We start from the raw sequence: 20,976 nt of genomic DNA on the forward strand, positions 1-20,976 counted from the left end.
GCTAAAAGGAATCCGTTAAACTTCGGTTACACGATAAATCAGTCAAATATAAGGGCGGCAAGTTCAACTAAATACGTTGTTGTTGTTGTGGTCTTCAGTCCTGAGACTGGTTTGATGCAGCTCTCCATGCTACTCTATACTGTGCAAGCTTCTTCATCTTCCAGTACCTACTGCAACCTACATCCTTCTGAATCTGCTTAGTGTATTCATCTCTTGGTCTCCCTCTACGATTTTTACCCTCCACGCTGCCCTCCAATACTAAATTGGTGATCCCTTGATGCCTCAGAACATGTCCTACCAACCGATCCCTTCTTCAGGTCAAGTTGTGCCACAAACTTCTCTTCTCCCCAATCCTATTCAATACCTCCTCATTTGATATGTGATCTACCCATCTAATCTTCAGCATTCTTCTGTAGCACCACATTTCGAAAGCTTCTATTCTCTTCTTGTCCAAACTATTTATCGTCCATGTTTCACTCCCATACATGGCAACACTCCATACAAATACTTTCAGAAATGACTACCTGACACTTAAATCTATACTCGATGTTAATAAATTTCTCTTCTTCAGAAACGCTTTCCTTGCCATTGCCAGTCTACATTTTATATCCTCTCTACTTCGACCATCATCAGTTATTTTGCTCCCCAAATAGCAAAACTCCTTTACTACTTTAAGTGTCTCATTTCCTAATCTAATTCCCTCAGCATCACCCGAGTTAATTCGACTACATTCCATTATCCTCGTTTTGCTTTTGTTGATGTTCATCTTATATCCTCCTTTCAAGACACTATCCATCCCGTTCAACTGCTCTTCCAAGTCCTTTGCTGTCTTTGACAGAATTACGATGTCATCAGCGAAACTCAAAGTTTTTATTTCTTCTCCATGGGTTTTAATACCTACTCCGAATTTTACTTTTGTTTCCTTCACTGCTTGCTCAATATACAGATTGAATAACATCGGGGAGAGACTACAACCCTGTCTCACTCCCTTCCCAACCACTGTTTCCCTTTCATGTCCCTCGACCCTTATAACTGCCATCTGGTTTTTGTTCAAATTGTAAATAGCCTTGCGCTCCCTTTATTTTACCCCTACCACCTTCAGAATTTGAAAGAGAATATTCCAGTCAACATTGTCAAAAGTTTTCTCTAAGTCTACAAATGCTAGAAACGTAGGTTTGCCCTTTCTTAATCTAGCTTCTAAGATAAGTCGTAAGGTCAGTATTGCCTGACGTGTTCCAACATTTCTACGGAATCCAAACTGATCTTCCCCGAGGTCAGCATCTACTAGTTTTTCCATTCGTCTGTAAAGAATTCGCGTTAGTATTTTGCAGCTGTGACTTATTAAACTGATAGTTCGGTAATTTTCACATCTGTCAGCACCTGCTTTATTTGGGGTTGGAATTATTATATTCTTCTTGAAGTTTGAGGGTATTTCGCCTGTTTCATACATCTTGCTCACCAGATGGTAGAGTTTTGCCAGGACTGGCTCTCTCAAGGCCGTCAGTAGTTCCAATGGAAAGTTGTCTACTCCGGGGGCCTTGTTCCGACTCAGGTCTTTCAGTGCTCTGTCAAACTCTTCACGCAGTATCGTATCTCCCATTTCATCTTCATCTACATCCTCTTCCATTTCCATAATATTGTCCTCAAGTACATCGCCCTTGTATAAACCCTCTATATACTCCTTCCACCTTTCCGCCTTCCCTTCCTTGGTTAGAACTGGGTTTCCATCTGAGCTCTTGATATTCATACAAGTGGTTCTCTTCTCTCCAAATGTCTCTTTAATTTTCCTGTAAGCAGTATCTATCTTACCCCTAGTGAGATAAGCCTCTACATCCTTACATTTGTCCTCTAGCCATCCCTGCTTAGCCATTTTGCACTTCCTGTCGATGTCATTTTTGAGACGTTTGTATTCCTTTTTGCCTGCTTCATTTACTGCATTTTTATATTTTCTCCTTTCATCAATTAAATTCAATATTTCTTCTGTTACCCAAGGATTTCTACTAGCCCTCGTCTTTTTACCTACTTGATCCTCTGCTGCCTTCACTACTTCATCCCTCAAAGCTACCCGTTCTTCTTCTACTGTATTTCTTTCCCCCATTCCTGTCAGTTGTTCCCTTATGCTCTCCCTGAAACTCTGTACAACCTCTGGTTCTTTCAGTTTATCTAGGTCCCATCTCCTTAAATTCCCACCTTTTTGCAGTTTCTTCAGTTTTAATCTACAGTTCATAGTCAATAGATTGTGGTCAGAGTCCACATCTGCCCCTGGAAATGTTTTACAATTTAAAACCTGGTTCCTAAATCTCTGTCTTACCATTATATATTCTATCTGAAACCTGTCAGTATGTCCAGGCTTCTTCCATGTATACAACCTTTTTTTATGATTTTTGAACCAAGTATTAGCTACGATTAAGTTGTACTCTGTGCAAAATTCTACCAGGCGGCTTCCTCTTTCATTTCTTAGCCCCAATCCATATTCACCTACTACGTTTCCTTCTCTCCCTTTTCCTACTACCGAATTCCAGTCACCCATGACTATTTAATTTTCGTCACCCTTCACTATCTGAATAATTTCTTTTATTTCATCATAGGAATTACAATTACGAACAACTTAAATGGGAAGGAACACACAGAAAAAGTTGTGGGGAAGGCCTTTTATTGACAGGACACTAAGAAAATGTAACAGATCTACTAAGAAGACTGCCTACACTACGCTTGACCGTCCTCTTTTAGAATATTGCTACGCCCTGTAGGATCATTACCAGACAGGTCTGACGGAGTACATCGAAAAAGTTCAAAGAAAGGCAGCACGTTTTGTATTATCGCGAAATATGGAAGAGAGCATCACTGAAATGATAGAGGATTTGGGCTGGACACCATTAAAAGAAAGGCGTTTTCCGTTGCCGCAGAAACTTCACACGAAATTCCAATCACCAATTTTCTCCTCCGAATGCGAAAATATTTTGTTGACACCAACTTACATAGGGAGAAACGATCACCACGATAAAATAAGGGAAATCAGAGCTCATACGGAAAGATATAGGTGTTCGTTCTTTCCGCGCGCTATACGAGATTGGAGTAATAGAGAATTGTGAAGGTGGTTCGATGAACCCTCTGCCAGGCACCTAAATGTGATTTTCAGTGAATCCTTATAGATGTCGATGAATTCCCAGCTTCTGGAGCCTCCTTCGTTTTATTTTGGTGCTGAAGGAGTTCGCGACTGCGACATTTCAGCTCTACGGCTGTCGTCCTCTTATTTTTTGTCACAGTTCTCTTCAATGACCGTCTTTCATGGTCACTCAACACTCATTTTCGTCCATTTTGTGACTTAGCGGATGAAATTTTCCCGCTTTCTACGTATGCTCCATCTTCCATACGATGCCACTTGAAACATCAAACACTTCGGTTACCTTGGTTATGGAAGCATCCAACATATGAGCACCAACAATTTGGCCACATTCGAATTCACTTAATTCCTGTATAATGCACTCACAACTGCACACAACACTGTTCTGACCACTACTGGCACTTGAAATGTACTGAGATAATTCCACAATTGCTGTTCGTGGTCGAATACTACAGCTACTAGCCTGCTTTTCTCTTCGTGTTTCCATATTTGTGTCCAAAAAACAACAAACACCGTCCGAATAGGCCTTGAAGGCCAAACTATAACGACCGGCCACCGTGTCAACCTCAGCCGTTACACGTCAACGCCGGCCGGAGCGGCCGAGCAGTTCTAGGCGCTACACTCTGGAACCGCGCGACCGCTACGACCGCAGGTTCGAATCCTGCTTCGGGCATGGATGTGTGTGATGTCCTTAGGCTAGTTAGGTTTAAGTAGTTCTAAGTTCTAGGGGACTGACGACATCAGAAGTTAAGTCCCATAGTGCTCAGAGCCATTTGTACCAATAGACGTCAACGGATGCGGACCGGCCGGAGTGGCCGTGCGGTTCTAGGCGCTACAGTCTGGAGCCGAGCGACCGCTGCGGTCGCAGGTTCGAATCCTGCCTCGGGCATGGATGCGTGTGTTGTCCTTGGGTTAGTTAGGTTTAATTAGTTCTAAGTTCTAGGCTACTGATGACCTCAGAAGTTAAGTCGCATAGTGCTCAGAGCCATTTGAACCATTTGTTGAACGGATGCGGATACGGAGGGGCATGTGGTCAGCACACCCTTCTACCGATGTTGTCAGTTTTCGTGACCGGTGCCTCTACTTTTCAATCAAGCATCTCCTCAATTGACTTCAGAAGGGCTGATTGCTCCCCGCGTGCCATTAGCATTCGGCAGACCCGTATGGTCACCCATCCAAGCGCTAGCCTAGCCCGTTAGCGCTTAACTTCGGTGATATTTTTGTCCAACCCCAGTACAAATAGTCTCAGGGTCGAAGCCCCTTTCTTAAGCCCTCATTCATGTAGACAGACAAGCTGTCGAACAGTAATCTGGCGCCGGCCGCGGTGGCTGTGCGGTTCTAGGCGCTTCAGTCCTGAACCGCGTGACTGCTGCGGTCGCAGGTTCGAATGCTGCCTCGGGCATGGATTTTTGTGATGTCCTTAGGTTAGTTAGGTTTAAGTAGTTCTAAGTTCTGGGGGACTGATGACCTCAGATGTTAAGTCCCATATTGCTCAGAGCCATTTTTTTTTGTAATCTGGCATCGTGATTGTTCACAGTCCGGCTGTGAATTAACCCCTTACTGAGCGCCCTACTCCGTGCCCTGCGTACCTTTGTCGAGCAGGGAGGCAGCTGGGGAGGCACCCTCCAGGTGAAGGCTGCGCGTGGGAGTGCTATCGAGCGGCCGGTTCATCGCTCGGCGCCCGACCTCTGGGTCATGCCCAATCACCTGCGACTGGCTACACGTCTCCCGGTTTGTCTCGCCTAACCAAAGGCTCCTACCAGTCATCACCTGGCATTCTTCGCTTCATTAGTTAATACTCTTCTCCGTTTATAACTGTCTGTTATTCTTTACTATTGCGAAAATTGTCCCTACGCTACTAATCTTCACATTGATGTGAAAATAAATTCAAGACACTGTTACAAAATTCGCTCAAATACACAAAATCGGCAATTGTCAGTTTTTCATAATTTCGAAAAATTTTCTTCTCATAAAATCATTTCGCTACACGCCGTAAACTTTTATTGCTGGTTACAAAAATTTTATCATTAACGTATGGCCAGCTACAAGGACATAGGCAATTTTGTCGACAGTCGATTATGAACTTCGAAATGCACTTTTTACAATTACGTTTTTCTAAAAATGGCTCTGAGCACTACGGGACTTAACATCTGAGGTCAGCAGTCCACTAGAACTTAGAACTACTTAAACCTAACTAACCTAAGGACATCACACACATCCATGCCCGAGGCAGGATTCGAACCTGCGACCGTAGTGGTCGCGCTTACCTTTCTCTACTCCAAGGAGTAAAGTAAAACGGACTGATTACATAACGGCCTGCTATAGAATTGTGGTTCTTTTCAGATAAAAACATGAAATGTATTCGCAGTTGCCAATATGGAAAACCATTAGATTAGATTAGTTTTTCGTTCCATAGATCCGTGCTGAGGAGATCCTCGTGGATGTGGAACATGTCAATATTTTCTTAATATAAAAAGCTGAAATAACAATACTAATAGAATGAATATATATACAATACATCATTTGTTTCTATTAAACAAACTCGTCAATGGAGTCGAATAATATGAATATATATACAATACATCATTTGTTTCTGCCGGCCGGTGTGGCCGTGCGGTTCTAAGCGCGTCAGTTTGGAACCGCGTGACCGCTACGGTCGTAGGTTCGAATCCTGCCTCGGGCATGGATGTGTGTGATGTCCTTAGGTTAGTTAGGTTTAAGTAGTTCTAAGTTCTAGGGGACTGATGACCTCAGAAGTTAAGTCCCATAGTGCTCAGAGCCATTTGAACCATTTTTTTTCATTTGTTTCTATTTAAAAATTCGTCAATGGAGTAGAAGGAGTTGGCCACTAGTAAGTCTTTCAGGCTCCTTTTAAACTGATCTTTATTTGTAACTAAATTTTTTATGTTTGCTGGCAAATTATTGAAGATGAGTGTTCCAGAGTAGTGGACCCTTTTTGAACTAAAGTAAGTGCTTTTAAGTCCTTGTGAAGATCATTTTTGTTCCTGGTATTCTATGTATGAACTGAGCTCTTTGTTGGAAAAAGAGATATATTGTTTAGGACAAATTTCATTAAGGAGTAAATACACTCAGAGGCAGTAGTTAGTATACCCAGTTCTTTGAAAAGGTTTCTACAGGACGTCCGTGAATTTACTCCACAAATAATACGTATTACAGGCTTTTGGACTCTGAATTCTTTTGTTTGACTTGAAGAGTTACCCCAAAGTATTATACCATATGACATTATGGAATGAAAGTAGGCAAAGTATGCAAGCTTTTTCAATTTTATGTTGCCCAAGTCTGCTAACACTGGAATTGCAAATACAGATTTGTTAAGACGTATCTGCAGTTCTGTGGTGTGCTCCTCCCAACAGAATTTATTATCAAGTTGTAATCCCAGCCGGGTTCTATTCCCGGCGGGGTCAGGGATTTTCTCTGCCTTGTGATGACTGCGTGTTGTGTGGTGTCCTTAGGTTAGTTAGGTTTAAGTAGTTCTAAGTTCTAGGGGACTGATGACCTTAGAAGTTAAGTCCCATAGTGTTCAGAGCCATTTGAACCATTTGAACCTTTGCTTCACCGCACTGCAGAGAACGTTCGTCGGTGTCCTACATGCCACATATAAGACAGAGCGGCGAATCTACCACGTGAATGTCGTACAATCGTTGGCGGTTGACTGTCTTGCTGTTGATTAATGTACACCAAGTTGATCTCTCTACCGTGGTGAGCAGAGGCATATGGACAGCTCGCCAAATCTGTCGCCAATCCCTCGTTGGGTTTTTAAGTTCGACAGCATTGCTGCCATGATGACGCCTCAAGTATCGATATATCTCACGGGTACTGGGGATCCTTGTAGAAGGTATCTGTAACTGAACATAACTAATCGCGCGACTTGAGAAAAAGAAGGCGATATTGTGCCTACCGCCACCGGCGGTTCAAAGGACGGGAGAAGAAGCAAGTCAAGGATCGCCGACGTGATGGCGTGTTGCCGTTGGTTGCATGTCCGTAGCGTCGCTCGCAGGTATAGAGCTAGAACCTTGTTCCACATATTCGTGAGATTAAGTCCTCCAGAATGGTGTGGGAGAGTTAAAGGATCGTATTTGACCTTAAACAACATCCCTTGGCTGACACAGCATCCGAAGGCCGCCATTAACCTGTCAGCAATACCATGAGGCATTGGCGGTAACTGTGGCAGGTGTGGCAGTCGCGAGGCCAGATGAACATTAGTGTATTCCACCCTATGTAGCAGATCGTGGATTCGGAGTGAATTGTTGTGTATGTGCAGTCGGACCGCTGGAGCAGACGTCGGTAGCTCACCGCCGCTGATTGCCGTATCGATCAGGTGAACAATACTCCTAAGCATCTCAAGTTGTCCACCGTCGTAATAGGACTGTGCAGAGCGTTCAGCCCTCGTCCGATGTGCATTGAGCCGTGGCAGGACTGGTGCCAGGGCTATCTTTGGCTTAGACACTATCGATTCCCTCTGGCAGAAGTTTGTCTTTGGAGCCTGGGCCGGCTCAGGATATAGCGGGCAGTACGGGTGGAAAGGGGGGACAACGATGGGCACGGCACGCGGAAGTGCGCGTATTAGCGAGACGTTGGAGAGACGACAGCGAGCATGGTGTGCCTGAGTACGGGCTTTGGAGCCTGGGCCGGCTCAGGATATAGCGGGCAGTACGGGTGGAAAGGGGGGACAACGATGGGCACGGCACGCGGAAGTGCGCGTATTAGCGAGACGTTGGATAACGACAGCGAGCACGGTGTGCCTGAGTACGGGCGGCAGTTAGCGCCTGATCGTACTGGGGTCAGTAACAGGGCGCCGGCGCTGTGGCTTCTTCGCAACCTCGTGAAGCTATGCATGTGCTCGCTTCCGTGAAGAAACATGCCGTTACTATCGGACTAAGCAACGTCTGGTATCTTCGCCACATCGATCCAGCAGCTGACATCAAGTTAAGTAATTCAGATCCTACCAACGATTAGTGAAATATAACGATGATTGCTCTCGAGGCAGCAAAGCGTTGCAAGGACTGTGACGTGATATTTCATGCTTCTTATTAAGTGTGTGCTTCGCTCCTTAATAGTATTGTTCTTACTTCAGCTGGCAAGTGTCTAAAACATTGATACGTGTGCGCAGCCTTACCGAACGATTTATATTCCGTGTCTAAAGATTGCCGTGTGGTACCTTACAGGCCCACATAAGGTACTCTATGTGATGCTTGGATTTTAATGAGCCAGTTCCGTTTGCATCATTCGTGTACGTGGTTCTGCTTAAAGGAATGAAATCAGTTTTATTGCTGTCAATTTTATCGAAGTAGTTTTCTGTATAAGTTTGAGTATTAAGGTGAAGGAAAGCTTGTCTGGTTCCCTGTTGTCGCTTCTTATTTATGCTTCTTATTTATGTTTCAGAGATCGGAAGCAGTGGACCACCGAAGTGCAGAGCCCCCCCCCCCCCTTTAAATTACTAGCGGGCGTACGGGAGGTGGACTTCGCCTGAGCTCGCTAGTGCTGTTTGGTTCCGATTTTCGGCGTTCTGAACGGGATGGAAGTACAAACGGAGTCCACATCTTATTTCGAAGATAAGTACTCAGCCGCCTCCACCGTTCGTGGCCAAGTCGCGGCCTCACAATCTCGGGCCTCAGTTATTGTACAAGCTGCAGTTTTCTAAAACTTGTGGTGGCTCTGCAAGGTTGCCCGGGTTAAATATTTTAAATATTTGTCTTAAGAATTTTGGGGATTTCTAGAAGAATAGGTCTTAATTGAAATCTTTTTCTAAAATTGCGGTGCAATTCAGCCTTAGTGGCGTATGTCAATTTTTATGGGGAAATAACTGGGTTATTATTGATCAAACTGTCTATAACCTTGCAAAGTTGTTTGGTAATATCTCGCCCGGTAGGGGCGGTTTTCAATCTATGTGGAAGTAATAATTGATTTCCTGGTTATTTCATGTAAAGTTTATTTTAAATGATTTACTTGGCCCTAGTGGCGGTTTTTTTTTTAAATGTTTGCAAAGAGGTTAATTCGCTTGTGGTTTCATATAACAAGCAGTTTGTAAAATTGCCCTGAGTGGTGGGTTTTTTAAATGTTTTTAAAGAGATTAATTCATTTGTGGTTTTATATAACAAGCAGTTTGTAAAGTTTGCCTGAATTGCGTTTCTTAAAGAAATTATTATCTGATTTATGACTGTAATTCTCTTAATGATGTATCTGTGATGCAAATAAATATGTTGAAATGAAATGGTCACTGTATGGGTCAAGTCCTTCCACTCCCTTTAAATTAAAGGTTAAGGACATTGCAGTTCAAAATAGAAATAACGTTCCATGCATAGTCTTGGAGTAATTCATGCTCACCATGCTACCCGCTGCTACGTAGTAAGAACGGCAACCACCTTACGTACTTCGTTCTCCTACCGGACAAGTATCATCAAATCGTCGGCATGTGCACGACACGTGAAGGAACTCGCACGGAGTCGGACTCCTGTAAGAATCCGTCTAAGAGTGTGCGTCAGTGGTTCGATCGCTATTGCAAACAGCATCATCGACAAGGCACATCCTTGCCTATCTGAGCCGCAAACAGGAATCGTTCCTACCTCCCTGCCAATGACTCTCACCATAGAAGGAGCGCGTGGGAGGTGAAGGAGGCGCATGAGGACGGCAATAAAATCCTGAGGTATCGCCATGCGTCGCATGGTCAAGGAAATCATGATTGATCCTGTCAAAGGCACGATCAAAATCCACTGATACGAATGCCACTCGCATGCGAAAAGCTTCTGTCAGGGAAATTATGTGACGGCATTCGCCTACGATAGAATGGATGTTGCTCCGAACCTCTAGACAAGCCTGGTCTGGTGGTAATGTTCCGGATATTACAGCCTTGAGCCTTGCCGCCAACATTCGCGCAAAGATCTTTTAGTCAGTATTGAGCATTGTGAGCGGTCGAAATTGGTGGGCGCTGACACTCCCTGCCGATTTCGGTATTGGTATAAGCAGTCCCGCCATGAATTGCGACGGAACGTCCGTGTCAGGGCTCAACAACTCATTATTCATCATCACCAATTGGGACATCATTAAATCAGAAAATTCGCTATAAAATTCGAGCGTCAACCCATCTGGACCAGGGTATTTATGCACTGCATCGTTTGTGAGTGCCTTCCGTATGTCATCTTCCGTTAGGGGTTCCAATAACGCCACTGCATCCGGAACATCCACCTCTGTTTGCATCTGTTGCAAAATTTCTTCTCCTATCCGTTTGTCGGCCAGTGTCCCAGTGAAAAGTAGGCGATAATGCTCCAGCAACGCAGCAGCAATGTCCTTTCGTGACGTCAAGGGCCGACCATCACCATCATGGAGCACTGTGATCAAGGACAGGCAATTACGCACATGCCCCTTGGACACATAATGCGTGCTAATACGTTTTCCATCGACGTTGTCCAAGCACCGAGCGCGGATCGGAAGTCCCTCCAGTCGACGTCTCGTGATCGATAAAATGCACGTTTGAATGCGGTGGACTTCCGCTTGACGCTCGGGCGATGGGGCCCTGGAGATCAGGTCACGGAGCACCATGTAGTAATAATCAAGTGTATCTCGGAGCCATTTCGCTTTTTCCTTGCCATACGTTATGAAAGCTCTTCGTATCGCCGGTTTTGCACATTGCAACCACCATGAGAGAACCGTACGGTGTATCGGCAGACGGCGAGTGCATGTCTGCCATATTTCTTCGATCCGCTGGCGACATTCGGGATCCACCAATAAGGATGAATTAAGTTTCCACGAACTACGGCTCCGCCAGACCCGCTGCCGTGGGAGGGTTCACGTGGAGAAATATGCAAGGTGATCCGTAAAAGTTGTTGGCCAACGTTCAGCAACCAACACGTGATCTCTTAAATCGAAGAAACATAAATCCGATCCAGCCTACTCGCCGAGTGGCTAGTAAAAAACGTGTATCCCTCTCGCTGTCCATGGATCTTTTTCCATGTGTCCGTTAGTGCCATATCTTGGCAGATCGTGTGCAATGCATAGCAGAAGCTGAAATTAGGGGTTTGATCCTTCGGTGTGAGAACACAGTTAAAATCCTCACCTACCAAGGTGTGGTCATATCTCCCGTAGAATAGGGGCGCAATTTCCTCCGATTAGAATTACGCACGCGCCCGTCGATTGTCAGATCCGGAGGGTGCATAGATGTCGACAATACGAATGCCGTTCACGGTCATCGCCAAACTCCGAGCCGATGGGAGATAATCGAGGTCACACATCGGAATCCCTTCCCAGACTAGTATTGCTGTACCACGTCCTCCATCTGGAGTCGGCGCTAGATAAGTGTTGTAACCATGCACGTCGGGAAAGACAACATTGCAGCACCAGCAGAATATCCACGTCAGTGACGTAAATCTTGGCCCGGGACAGTTGCATCTTTGCAAGCGATCGTGCGGTGTTAATGTTCACTGTTCCCACTTTATATGCTTGGTCCGTTGTCATTGTCATGCTCGTGTCATGTCATTGTGATCTCCAAAGGCTTTAGTCCACTATTCGTGTTCAGAGGGGTGCCCGCCAACGGATTGCCCTCCGTTGTTTTCATTCTGTGGTGTGCATCCTGTAAGTGAGTCATCATCAAGTGGGGGTGAAAATCCCTGTCTCTTCGACTGGTTCTGCCCGTCGCAGTGGTCATCAATCCCAGAAACGTCCTGTGATGCTTTTCGATGTGGCTGTCGGAACATTGTCTCTGACTCCTCCGTCGGAAGTATCGGGTCAGTCGGTGTCAATGAAGAGGGACCGTCTGAAGGGCAGGACATCCGGCCACCATCTGAAGGAATCCAGTCAGCGTCCTCTAAAGGCAGGTGTTCCGTGTCAGACATTTCTTCGGCTCGAATAACTTCCGTGTCCCCTAGGACAGGGGAGGACGTGTCTCCCGAACTGTGGCGACGCATTCTGCGACGCTTCGGCGATCGTTGTTTGCGAGCCCTGCCCTCCGCCGCCGTAGGCGACACCTCACTGTGTTCGTCGAGCGTTTGTTGGTCCGTTGCTGCCGCCACTGTCTCGACCACCAATTCCATGCCGTGTGCGGCATGTGAGGGTGCGAAAGGTTCCTCCTTCATCTGACATGACGTGGGTCTAGGGTAATTCTCCGTGTCACCTCCATGCTCCCCTAACTCGGTCTGCTCTTGCATCAACACGTCCTTGTCACACTCCGAACTCGGCAACGCCTCCCGGCGGGCCACCGACACGTCCGTCATCGGCAGTTGCGTGGGAACTTGTCGCTGTGACGCTTCTCCACGGCGCAGTTGCATGACGCGGCGTTGTACGCAATCCGAGCGGATATATTCTACTCCACCACAGCCAAAACATGTGCGTGGCTGGCCATCGTAAATCACAATAGTTGGACATCCTCCAATATATAAATAAGAAGCGATATGTTTCTGAAGAAGAGAAGCCTGTAAACATCGACTACAGATTTAAATGTCAGGAAGTATTTTCTGAAAGTATTTGTATGGAGTGTAGCCATGTATGGAAGTGAAACATGGACGATAAATAGTTTAGACAAGAAAAGAATAGAAGCTTTCGAAATGTGCTGCTACAGCGGAATACTGAAGATTATATGGGTACATCACGTAACTAATGAGGGGGTACTGAATAGAATTGGGGAGAAGAGGAATTTGTGGCACAACTTGACTAGAAGGCACCGGTTGGTAGGACATGTTCTGATGCATCAAGTGATCACCAATTTAGTATTGGAGAGCAAAATAGAGGGTAAAAATCGTAGAGGAAGACCAAGACATGAATACACTAAGCAGATTCAGAAGGATGTCGGTTGCAGTAGGTACTTGGAGAAGAAGAAGCTTGCACAGGATAGAGTATCATGGAGAGCTGCATCAATCCAGCCTCTGGACCGTAGACTACAACAACAACAACAACAACAACAACAACATGTTTTTTAAGGATGATCCGCACCTGTCGGATGCCGTTTGGCACGGGATAGGTGCTAAACCTCGCCCAGCGTTCAGGGGTATGAATACGGTTCCATATGGTCGCAGCGACTGAATAACCATCGATTCTGGTACCTCAAACGGCAATTCAAAGGTCCAAATTACACTCACATCCAAGCTGAAGGAACTACTGTTACATCGCTGATATGGCTCATCAGGGTGTCCAAATTTAAATCCTCTTTGAGCAGCGGCGATAGTTCCTTCACACTCAGCTTCATCGGTCATCTTGACGTACATTGTACTGCTTACAGTGGATAGGTGTATTGCAATTAGGTCCAATTCCCTCAAAAAAAGCTCTATTTCGAAAGCCTTGGGTGTGGCATATCCGTTGTCAAACGAAAATTGGAGCGAGTCTTTATAGAATTGTGTGTCATGGCGATCTAGTCAGACAACAACAGGCGCGAGTACCGGTGGTGTCCACGCACGCCCGGGGCCGGGACAACACGTCCGCCCCGCGCCACCGCCTAAAGCAGACTGTTTCAAAACTATTGCTAGGTTGGCACCATTCTGCTACCATTGCGTTTTACTACTTTTCTTTTCAAACCGCTTAATAAATGTGGATCACCTGACCAGTGGCCGCCCTTGATAGCTGAGTGGTCAGTCGACGGAATATCATGCCTGACGGTCCGGGTTCAATTCCCGGCTGGGTCAGAGATTTTCTCCGCTCAGGGACTGGGTGTTGTGCTGCCCTTACCATCATCATTTCATCCCCAACGTCACGCAAGTCGCCGAAGTGGCGCCAACTCGAAAGACGTTCACCAGGTGAACGGTCTACCCGACGAGCGGCGCTAGCCACATGACGTTGACCAGTTACGAATGATGTCATAACTTTGGGTCTAGTTCTTCCATGAATTCCTGCTTCCCTGTCTCGCGAGCAGTCGCCTTACCTTTAGGCTATCTGAACACGACTCACAGCCACACCCAAGCTTCCATCCATGAGTCTACAACCCCCACGCGTACACTCATTATGTATTTTCCGTACAGGGGAGACATTTTAATGAAAAGTCGCTTGCCCAGTGTCGGCCGATAAAAACAGACCAATGTATAGGAATATATATAATGAATGTACGCGTACAGGTTGTAGACATGTGGTTGACGACATAATGGAAGTTCGGATCTAGCTGGCAGTCGTGCTCTCATAGTCTAATGGTGAGGTGACCGCTTGCGACAAGCAGCAAATCTAGGTTCGAGTCTCGTTGCGGCACAAATTTTGATTGTCGTCACTCCATTATACAGCTGATGGTTGTCCATATTCGTAACTGCGAATGCATTTCATGTATTTCATAACGGTTGTAGTCGCCGCAGACGAAGGAACATTGTATCATACTTCTGAACAACACAGACACTGCAACATCGTATATCTGAGAAATGTCCCAGTAGGTAGGTGCATTAGGAGTCCCAAATGGAAATATTGGGTTGATGCATAAGTTCGTAGCGTTTTTCTGTAAGCACAACAGCTACATGCAACAGAGACTTTAGTCATCACTAATATATTCTCCTTCACTTTTTACAACAGTCTGCCAATGCTGGGCGCAACTTTTCGTTTTCGCGACTGTGGAAACCACGTGGTTTTGAGATGTAGAACTCGTCGAACGCATTTCATCCGGCAAGGAAGTTCCTAGAATGCTGTTCGATGGAGATCTGAAGGCGCAAGATCAGATGAGTTTGGTGGGTGCGGGCTGACTTCCCAAGCCAGCTTCTGTATAGTGCCTTTTGTCGGTCTAACAGAATGCAGGAGGGCGTCATGGTGAAGTAGGCTTCCAGGTAGTTCTTGGATTGTGTCAGCAACACGTCTCAGTTCTTGGCAATAAATGTCAGCATTGATGGTTACACCTCGGGGAAGCAATTAGTAGAACACCACACCCTCACTGTTCCACCAGACGCATAGCCGGCCGAAGTGGCCGTGCGGTTAAAGGCGCTGCAGTCTGGAACCGCAAGACCGCTACGGTCGCAGGTTCGAATCCTGCCTCGGGCATGGATGTTTGTGATGTCCTTAGGTTAGTTAGGTTTAACTAGTTCTAAGTTCTAGGGGACTAATGACCGCAGCAATTGAGTCCCATAGTGCTCAGAGCCATTTGAACCATTTGAACCAGACGCATAACATTACGTTTTGTGGATACGCGCAAGTCTTTGTACGCGGAGTTAGTGCTTTGTCTGGGCTCAACCAGTCCTCTCTTTTCCTTATGTTAGCAAAAATGGTTCAAATGGCTCTGAGCACTATGGGACTTAACTTCTGAGGTCATCGGTCCCCTAGAACTTAGAACTCGTTAAACCTAACTAACCTAAGGACATCACACACATCCATGCCCGAGGCAGGATTCGAACCTGCGACCGTAGCGGTCGCGCGGTTCCAGACTGTAGCACATAGAACCGCTCGGCCACTCCGGCCGGCTTTATGTTTGCATAAAGACGCAATTTCCCCTCACCAGAAACGGTACAGGACAGGAGTGGTCGGTGTTGTTTACGAGCCAATTGACGAAGAGCAAGCAGGGATGCACTTGTGACCACCCGTTGATTTCTGTGATTTTGGTTTAGAGCATACGGTACCAATACATCTGATTTTTGAACCTTCCCCGTTGCTTGAAAATGTCGCACGATGATCATAGTCCATTACATCTGCCATTTCTCGAGTACATGCGTGGATCATTGTGGATTAATGCGTTTAAGCGATCTTCATCAAACCCCGAAGGTCTTCCTGAACGTGAAGAGTCAGTAATGTGAAAACGATCCTCCTTAAAACGAGAAAACCATTTTCTTGCGGTGCTCTGTCCAATGGCATTAGGGCGTGGAGGGGCCCCATCCTTTGCTCCGGCTGCCTCCGCCGCTGTCACCCCCCTAATGAACTCAAAGCGAAGAATACGTCGGAAATGTTTCGATTTCTCCACTTAGCATTCCATTCTCTAGCGTCCACAGCTCCACGCACTATCTACTATCTGCAAATAACAAAATGACAATACGTAAACGCAAACAGCAACAGTGAACTACAAATATGGTTCAAATGGCTCTAAGCACCATGGGTCTTAACATCTGAGGTCGTCAGTCCCCTACACTTAGAACTACTTAAACCTTTCTAACCTAAGGACATCACACACATATATGCCCGAGGCAGGACTCGAACCAGCGAACGTAGCAGCAGCGTGGTTCAGGACTGAGGTGCCTAGAGCCGCTCGGCCACAAGGCCGGCAACTGCAAATAAAAAAAATTACAACCGGAGTGCTAAGTTGCAAAACAAAAACGCTGCGAAGTTGTGCACCAACCTAATAGTTGAGGATGGACTACCAGTTCTGGCATTTGTCTGTCTGACAGCCAAGAGTATCCTTCCGAGGTCAGAGTGGGCGATCGGAAGTAATTTATTTTATTTATGGGGGCATGTTGTCCACTGTGTATCCGTGTGTGGCTCTGTGATGTTAAATACCACTCATTGAGTTCAACAAACCGTAACTGTTATATTTCAAATATACAGTCGGTCTGAGTGGCCGAGCGGTTCTAGGCGCTACAGTTTGGAACCGCGCGAGTGCTACGGTCGCGGGTTCGAATCCTACCTCGGGCATGGATGTGTGTGATGTCCTTACGTTAGTCAGGTTTAAGTAGTTCTAAGTGACTGATGACCTCAGAAGTTAAGTCCCATAGTGCTCGGAGCCATTTGAACCATTTGAACCAAATATACACGCAAACTGAACTTTATTTCTTGAAAAATATAAGAATACGGGGCGCTTTAGGGCTTGCGTTGTCAGTAGTGTTAGTGTCATGGCTTGCCGTCAGACGCCGTCACAGGCACGGTCTCACAGGATTGAAACACGAGACCTGTGTGCACTACAGGTGCAGTCATTCAACATGGATCTGGACAAGGTGAGCAGGACTTTACTCGCAAAGCTGTTTTATCAAAACAACAGCAATAGTGCTGCTGCTCTTCGCTCGCAAGTATCGACGCATCAGAGGAGTACGGAGAGGTCTTCTTCCCGCACTGGGGTTGAACAGCATGATTCCGAGGCGCGTATTAACTGGCGATTTGGGAACCGCTCCTGGGAGAGGCCGACGGTCAATTGCGCCACAAATTGTTAGGTCTGAGAATGCGGGACGCAGTGGCGACCTTCAAGCAATGCACGAGCTGTGTCACGTCAGCTGAACATTCCGTGGTCCGTGCAGTAATTTCGAGTAGCAGTAGAGCAATCTCTCTAGTGGGTTCCAGGATATCGTGGCTGCAGGTGGTCGTCACACTGAGCGACGTTTGTAATCTGGATCGTAAACATGATACGCAATTCACACGTTACATTCTCACGTGGAAATTAAAATGTGTTTTTTGTTGTTTGTTCGTTATTTCTCTTCTGCATATCCCTACAAATATTTCCACAAAGTTTCATTGTCCTACAATCACTCGTTTTTCGTAGGGGCCCTCTGAAGTAGCGAAATTTTAGTTATAACCTCCCAGTATAATTAAAAACACTTAAACATATAGAATGGAAACATAAAAATTGTATTTTACTTTCGTCAGATTGATCCTCCTTGGATTTAGCGACTGCTTCACAAAGTCAAGGCATGCGGTCAATACGTTTTTGTAAGTATTGTGAGTCTATATCGTTGTGTACATCCTTAACGACATTCTAGCGATGTTCCTCGCTTGTTATGTGAACTTCCCGGATACGTTTGTCCACTTCATCCCAGACCATTTCAGTGAGATTACCATCAGGGCTTTGGGACAGCCACACCATATCTTTCAGTACCTTCTGCCTCCCCTTTGATGCAATGTACTTCTCACAGAACGCCGAGCGATGTTTTGGGTCATTATCCTGCTATGATGTGAACCCCTTCCCTATTACGCGCAGTCCACGTGGTATCGTTTGATACTAAAGTATGTGGTGGTAGTGCTCTTCTATTTTCTCAATGTCACCAGTTCTATCTCTTGCAAAAAAAAAACCTCAAACCATAAGAGAACCCTCACCGTGGTTCAGCGTAGGTAGAATGAACTGCTGGGCCAACCTTCCTCCAACATATCGACGAAGAAATGTCTTCCTTCCGGTACCAAAAATCTCAAATTTCAATTCATGTGACCAGTTATTATTATTCCTAGCCCCTTTCGAGTGTCTTCTTTTTATTTACGGGTTTCGGAAGGGGTTTCCGCATTGTCGCACGTTCTATTTATTATTGCAGCACATATGTTTTGTTGTTCATTTCTACCAATTCCGCGCGACTTTATTTTGCTGTTTTGAACCGATTTCTTTTGTTACTAATTTTGGTGAATTTGTCATCATTTTTAGTTGTTTTACAAGGTCGTCCTGGACGTGATAGGTCCTTATTGCTTCCTGTTTCTTCTGGCGATGAAGGGTGTGTGTCCCTATAGACACGCCACATTGTTTCTCAGTTTGAGGCATAGATAAACCTGCTTGTCCGAGTGTTGGAGCTACGAGGGTGAGTCAAATGAAAACCTTAAAAAATTCTTTAAATATTATTTATTGTGCAGAAGTGGTACAAAGCTGTATGACTTTTCAACATAATCTCCCCCACGCTCAATGTAAGTCCTCCAGCGCTTGCAAAATGCATAAATTCCTTTAGCAAAAAACTTCTTTTGGTAGTCCGCGCAACCACTCATGCACCGCATGGCGTACCTCTTCATCAGAACGGAACTTCTTTCCTCTCATTGCGCCTTTGAGCGTGCAAAAGGACACCTGCTGACAGCAATCCACGTCGCTTTGATTTGATTGCAGGCTGCAGATGATTTTTAGGAGATCTGTGTATGATGAACCGGTGACAGTGGTCCCTCTAGACATGTAATGCTCCAAACTGATGCCTTTTTAGTCCCAAAAGAGAGTCAGCATAACCTTCCCTGCTGATGGTTCTGTTCGAAACTTCTTTGCTTTTGGTGATGAGGAATGGCGCCATTCCTTGCTCGCTCTCTTTGTTTCCGGTTGGTGGAAGTGAACCCGGTTTTCGTCCCCAGTAACGATTCTTGCAAGGAAGCCATCACCTTCTCGTTCAAAGCGCCGAAGAAGTTCTTCACAAGCATCAACACGTCGTTCTCTCATGTTAGGAGTCAGCTGCCGTGGCACCCATCTTGCAGACACTTTGTGAAACTGGAGCACATCATGCACAATGTGGTGTGCTGACCCATGACTGTAAACATGCTGCAATGTCATTCAGTGTCACTCGGCGGTTTTCCTTCACTATGGCTTCAACTGCTGCAACGTTCTGTGTAGTCACCACTCGTTTTGCCCGACCTGGACGAGGAGCATCTTCCACTGACGTCATACCATTTGCGAACTACCTACTCCATTTGTAGACTTGCTGCCATGACAAACATGCATCACCATACTGAACCTTCATTCGTCGATGAATTTCAATAGGTTTCACACCTTCACTACGCAAAAACCGAATAACAGAATGCTGTTCTTCCCTGGTGCAAGTCGCAAATGGGGCGTCCATCTTTATGCTGATACTGCGACGGTATGTGTGCATCTGCACTATGCTGCCACCTACAGGCCATTCTGCAAGCTGTTTGCAGCACGCTTACCAACTTGCAGGATAACAGCGCGAAATTTCGATTTGTTATTACAAATTTAAGGTTTTCATTTGACTCACCCTCGTATAATAACAATAACACACCATCAACTGTCACTAAGGAACCGAAGCGCAGTTACCATATGGTACACATCGTACGATAACTTCAAATAAACTGCTGTCAACACGATACTACAGAAACAACAGCGCGGTATTGAGTGGGCGTTCATTCGTCACACTGGTAAACAGAACATATCAGTTCACGTAAGTTTACTTATAACACAACTCTCTTCTGGAAAATTTTCATGCATGTGAAAACAAAGGTATAAACATGGTATGTTTACCAATGTTGCACTACTCCTCTGCTTAGTCAACCATAGCTATACAGGGTATCAGATGTCAGTTACTGGGTTTGTTGAAATCAGTGAGCGGTAGTCTCTGCAGTGTTAGAATATTGTTTGTGTGATTTTTTTCTTTCACATTTACATTTTTCATTCTTTCCCCGTAAGTTGGAATTTTATCCTTCTTTAACAGATTTGCAATGCCAGAAAGATGTACCTCTTGATTATTAGGAAGATGCACAAGAATAGCCGCTTGTAATAACTAATATTTGTTCATAACAGACTGTTTCAGCATTTATCGCCATCGTCAAGTGCGTCTGCCCTAGACTGATGTGACGCCCATATTACGTCGTTAGTGAAATGTCTTATAACTGTCACAGTTTTGATAAGATGGTAAATGACGTAAATATATTGAAAATAATACGTTAATTATGGTTTGACAGTAGTTTGACAGTCCATCTTTTACGACGCTATGGACGTCACATCAGTCTAGACGCACTTGGCAATGGCGATAAATGCAGAAACAGTCTGTCATGAATAAATGTTAGTTATTACAAGAGACAATTTTGGTGCATCTCTCCATAATCATGACGTTATCAGACATATATTATGCTTCTGGCCCCAAAGACAAAAAAAAATTGTGTAGCTCTTGCGTGGCGGGGATGGGTGGGAGGATGTAAGTTCCGCATTTGCTTTACGGATGGCTGAAGCCTCCGCCGGGTCCAGGACAATAAAATTCCCACCAGTTTTCTGCAAGTCCGCTACTGCAGCGCCATCGAGCTGCTGGCAGGTATAAACACACAAAGAAGTGATTGTTTGTTGTATATATGGAGTGGATGATATTGATGATGGTTTGTGGGGCGCTCAACTGCACGGTTATCAGCGCCCGTACAAATTCCCAACCTTTGCTCAGCCCACTCTCGCCACTTATCATGAATGATAATGAAATGATGATGGCAACACAAACACCCAGTCATCTCGAGGAAGTTGAAAATCCCTGACCCAGCCGGGAATCGATCCCGGGACCCCATGCTTGGGAAGCGAG

The sequence above is a fragment of the Schistocerca piceifrons genome, chromosome 4 (assembly GCF_021461385.2).
Source record: "Schistocerca piceifrons isolate TAMUIC-IGC-003096 chromosome 4, iqSchPice1.1, whole genome shotgun sequence".
Taxonomy (NCBI): domain Eukaryota; kingdom Metazoa; phylum Arthropoda; class Insecta; order Orthoptera; family Acrididae; genus Schistocerca; species Schistocerca piceifrons.